Below are 5,361 nucleotides of genomic sequence, written 5' to 3'. Positions count from 1 at the left end.
GAAGGCGAGTGTCAGAGACAAGGGTAGATGTCCATTCATGGTTAGGTACCTGAGAAGGCGAGGTCCCTTTAACACTGCTGGAGAGTCTTTCATTAATGTCTTTCCCAATGGACAAAAATATCTCTGGGGTGTTGTTGTCTTTGAATCTTTGTCTCCTGGGAGTACCATGAAATGAAGGTTACTAATTTGTTAGTTACTAGGATGCAGAATGTCTGCCTTTTAGTTTTCCTTATATTTCGGAAACAAAAGACTTAAAAAAATCAACGATATTTTAGGTCCACGCACGCCCAGCAGTGGCGGCAGCTGCCGGCGACACTGGTGTGTAAGTGAAGTCCATGGCAACACTGTGAGCCACAAGCCGTGCAGCAGGGACAGTCCGTGCCCAACATGTGGCAGCAGGGAGGGAGCGGTGGCTCTGGGCCCACATCGCGCTGCTGAGGAAGCACTGGCCACCCCGCTCGGCCGATCAGTCACTGGGCCACGGCAGAGACCGGAGCTGGGAGCCATGAGATCTGAGGTGGTGGGACCTGTCAGCAGAATGTGTCCTCCCCTGTGTGCGACTTTGAGGCCACTGAGATGAGTCCCGTGGCCTGGCCCTTGCAAGTACCCACATCTCACCAGCCAGGAGCCCGCCAGGTGCCATGGTGTCTGTCCAGCAGCAGTCACGGTGGAGAGGCCAGGGTACAACAAACTGATGGACTTTGACAAGACAAGAGGGGAAGGGGCGTCAGAGGAGGGCGGGAGAATGTGCAAAGCTGGTGGCCGGACCAGCCACAGCGGTGGCACACGGGGACCAGTTGGGGGTCCTGATGGTGGGCCCCAACTTCCGGGTCGGGAAGAAGATAGGCTGTGGCAACTTCGGGGAGCTCGGCTCAGAAAGAATCTCTATACAAATGAATACTTAGCTCTCCGATTGGAGCCCATGTGGTGTGGGCGCCGCAGCCGTGCCTGGAACACCGCTTCCACCTGCAGCTCGGCTCACAGAAGGTGTCCCTCCGGTCCCTCTGGCCCGCGGGTAGTACAGCGCCATGGTGCTGGAGCTGCTCGGCCGGCCTGGAGGACCTATTCGATCTGCGTGACCACACATCACGCTCAAGACTGTGCTCATGATCGCCATCCAGCTGATCACATGCATGGAGTGTGTGCGCACCAAGAGCCTCGTCTGCCGCGACGCGCAGCCGGAGGACTTCCTGGTGGGGCGGCGGGCAGCCAGCGCAGGAGGCCATCCGCATCATCGACTCTGGCCTGGCCCAGGAGTACGTGGACCCCAGGGCCAAGAAGCGCAATCCCTGCCGCGAGCACAAAAGCCTGAAGGGCACAGCGCGCTCCATGAGCATCAGTACACACCTGGGCAAGGAGCAGAGCCCCTGACAACCTGGAGGCTCTAGGCCACAGTCCATGGGTTGCCTGCGTGGCAGCCTGCCCTGGCGGGGCTCAGGGACGTGCTCAAAGAGCACTACCCGAAGATCGGGGACACCAAGCGGGCCGTGCCCATTGAGGTGCGCTGCGAGAGCCACCCGGAGGAGGTGGCCGCGTACCTGCGCTATGTACCTGCGGTGCCCGGCTTCTTGGAGAAGCCTGACCAGGCTACCTGCAAGCTAGTCACAGACTTCTTCGGCCGCAGCGGCTTCGTGTTCCACTGCGAGTACACCTGGGCCGGGAAGCCCCTGCCTAGCCCATTGGCACAGCTCACACCCACCTGCCTGGGCAAATTCAGCCTAGGGACAAAGCCCAGCAAACACAGGGCACTGGACTCCAGCAACCAGAGCTGAGTGCGGGCGACCCCACTGCCGGTCACTTCAACGCCCCATCACAGCGCCTGCAGAGGCAGAGGTGGCGGATGGCACCGTGTTGCTGTTTCTTCAAGAGGAGCAAGAGGAAGTCACTGCAGAGGCACAAGTGACCCTGGCGGTGGCTCCCAAACCCTCCGCTGCAGTTCCTGGAGGAGCTCGTCCGGTGGCCCACAGCCAAGACATAGACTGTGGCCCGGAGCTGCTCACCCCACGTGGGTGACTTCCTTCACATAAGAAATTTCTCCTGTGTCCAGTCCTCCCTTCCAAGAGCATTAACTATTTAAAACGAGGTAAAGAAAACACCGCCTGCCCTGCCCCCTCCACCAAGTCTGCTGAAGTGAGAAGTGTGAGCTGGCGGCCCAGCGCTGACCAGCTTGCCCGCCCCATTAGTGGCATAAAGTCTACCTCGTCTCCACCTATCCAAAGGCCGTTTTCTCCAGGGGGCGCTGTGGGGCATTGCTGCCAGGGGTGAGCCCACCCCGGGCCTCCCTAAATCAAAGGGGAAGGCGTGGTGGGAGTGGCACCCCAAGCAAAATGCTGCACCAAAGCTTGGGCGGCATGGCCCAGGTGTTCCTGCTGCACCTGCTCCTGGAGCCGGGGGCAGCCACCTGTGTGGCCTCTGGGCCAGGGCTGTGCCCGGTGTGAGGGCGTCTTGGGTCTGAGCCACCGGAAATAGCGCCTTAAAGTCCCGTCTCAGCCCGCAGGAGTGGCAGAGGCCAGGCAGCCACAGTCAGGTGGGCGGAGCCGCTGGGGCGTTGGCGGTGGTGTGTGCATCTAGGTGTTGCTTTACAAAGTGTACAGAAATGGCACCTCTGTTTCTCTGATGCTTCGTGGAAGCCATACAACTTAGGGGCTTTTTAAAAAAAGATAAAGGAAAATGAAACAAACCAAAAAAAATCAACAATATTTTAAACAGAGTCATAAGAATAGTTATTCTCAATTCATTTAGTCCCATAACTATTTTTGTTTATCCTGATTATTTGCCAGTATTTTTTGAATTCAGTTATTCCTTGAAGTTTCATAAATCTTCATTCAGTTCAAAGATATGACCTGTTTAGAGGCTGCAGTTTAGAGTAGGTCAGAGTCCTTTTCATGGATTTTTCTAAAGCTATAATATACCTTGGCTCATGCATGAGGTCACCTGATTGCTGAGAGTCTTGCTTGGGCCCTTCCTGCATTGCTGGCTGACTCTCGATCCCGAGCTCATAGTCAGCCCAGGGGTAATGGCTGTCCCTCCTCACCAAGGCCGCTGCAACTTGGCAGCAGGGTGCACCTCCTCAGGAGAGGGGGTCCATTTTCTCTGTGGTGACAGATGGTATCCTGGACAAGCCCACAAATTGTTAGAAATAAGGCGAGCCCCCCAAGTCAGGGGTTCTGGTAGAATACAAAACATACTCGGGAGCCAGGCAGCAGGCAGACATCTTTACTTCTACGTGGAAGGGTGCACACACATCCCACTGGGAGATTTTATGTGTTTATTAAAACAGTGAAGCATTGCAAACCATGAATTACAATAATTTTCATTGGCAAGTTCCTCCATGGACTCTAGTACTGAATTTGAATAATATCATTAAAGTGGAGACTTATCTTTTTATTTATTTTAGTTTTCCAGCTTTATTGAGAACCATAATTGACAAATAAAATTGTAAGATATTTAAAGTGCTTGAAATTTATTCTTTTAAAATTGTTTCTTATTTTAACACTAAAAAGTGAGTCAAGAAAATAAGATGTTCCATCAGTGGTACGATTTAGTGGCTTCCCAAATTGTACTGTTTGCAAGTATTTCAGTTTCACTAAAATTCATATAGTTACTGGACAATTATTTACAAAAAATGTTATATCAGACATTAATAAAATTTTTACCATCTGTATTTTAATGCCATTATTATTATTTGTTTCATTTCATGATTACTGCTGGAGATAAATTTGTTTTATAGGAAGGAGAAATTTAAATACTTTAATGCACCGGGAATACGGCTGAGATCCCAATGTCTGTTGCATAAACCAATGAAGGAGGGTGCAATTACACGCATCTTCCACCAGAGACCGCTTTTCCCAAGCCGAGGGCCTCAGATAAATCTTCAAATCTGACGGGGCTGGGAGCTCCCTCACAGGATGTGTGTGGGGACTCAGGCTCCTCCCCTCCTCCAAGCTCCCATTCAGTCCCCGCAGTCTGCTCACTCCCTGGGCCATGTGAGGGATCTTTCCTACCAGTAGTTCTGACCACTTCCCTTCACCTCCTCCCAGGGCCCCCCAACATGTCCACTCTGATTCTTAATTCTGGGCCTTTCCACATGAAAGGCATTAGAACAGTGGTTCTCAACCTTCCTAATGCCGCGACCCTTTTGTTGTGACCCCCATATTTCATTGTCCCCCATATTTCATTGTTACAAATTGAACATAATTAAAGCATAGTGATTAATCACAAAAACAACATGTAATTATATATGTGTTTTCCGATGGTCTTAGGTGACCCCTGTGAAAGGGTCGTTAGGCGATCCCTGTGAAAGGTTGAGGACGGCTGCATTAGAAAATTTGAAAGGCAATGGGGAGCCACAGAAGGCGTTTGAGCAGTAGGTTGTCCTCACATGTAAGAAGACAAAGGGTCCTTTTCCTATTGTCCCCCCACTTTCTAGAAGGGCCTTAGGGTATTCCTATAAGAGGCTGAAGCTTTGGCCAACCCAGACCCCCTGCTTGGGCCCCCAGTGACTAGACCAGCAGGTCCCTCTGTGAGGGCCCTGTGTACCCTCCTGGTGGGGCTGTTGGCACCCCGGTGACTCTTCTGAGCCTGGGCAGACAGCAGCTGGGGAGACAGCCCTGCAGGGAAAGCCACAGGCTGGGGACTGGGTGTCACTTTTATAGAAGTGCTGGTGTGCCCTACCCTGCAGAGGAATGGGAGGCTCCAGGAGCTAATGTTGTCCACACAGGATTCGCTGGGGCCACAGTGGCCTGGAGGTGAGCACCCGGTACAGGTGGGGCCTGCTGGGCTGGCTGTGGGGACCTTGGGAACCCCATACCCAGACCACCTCCGCTGCTCCTCTCAGCCCCTCTCTGTCTGGACAATGTCCCTTCCCTCTCCCAGGCTCTCTCTGTTGGAGCATTTTCATCCTTTCAGTTCTTTCTTATCTTGTCCCTATGTCTCTCTGCATCTCTGTCTTATTTCTCTCTCTCTGGATCTATAGCTCTCTTTCAGTTTTTCTCTGTGTCTTCCTACCTATGTGTCTTTCTGTCTCTGTTGCCTCCAGGCGCTGGTGGGGGAATACAGGATGCCCTCCCCATCCCTCCCCAGGTCCTCTATCTGTTTAAGTTCTGCCTCCTCTGACACCATTGCCCTGAGGGGTAGAAACAGGTGAGGGGCTTGCCCTGGGGAAGGATCTGGTAGGGCTGGTTGACAGGGAAGGGAGCCCAGGGCCCAGCCCCTGAAGCTGTGTAGGAACATCAGGCTTCAGACCCCAGTGCTGACCTCCATTTTGGGGGACCCTCCTGCAGCCACCTCTTTCCTTTCCCCACATTCTTACCCAAAAACCACATCCTCTCCAAAGCTCAACTTCCCTCTGCATCCCTACTT

At 52.9% G+C, this 5,361-nt stretch overlaps 1 pseudogene; it reads left to right on the top strand.

The window, feature by feature from the left end:
* Window positions 1-694: 694 nt before the first annotated feature.
* On the top strand, window positions 695-1,903 carry LOC102424050 (annotated as a pseudogene).
* The last annotated feature ends 3,458 nt before the right edge of the window (window positions 1,904-5,361 follow it).

This window comes from Myotis lucifugus, unplaced genomic scaffold (assembly GCF_000147115.1).
Source record: "Myotis lucifugus unplaced genomic scaffold, Myoluc2.0 scaffold_628, whole genome shotgun sequence".
In the NCBI taxonomy this organism is placed as follows: domain Eukaryota; kingdom Metazoa; phylum Chordata; class Mammalia; order Chiroptera; family Vespertilionidae; genus Myotis; species Myotis lucifugus.
The sequence above is the reverse complement of the archived record's forward strand: the minus strand, read 5'-3'. Positions and strand labels throughout refer to the sequence as shown.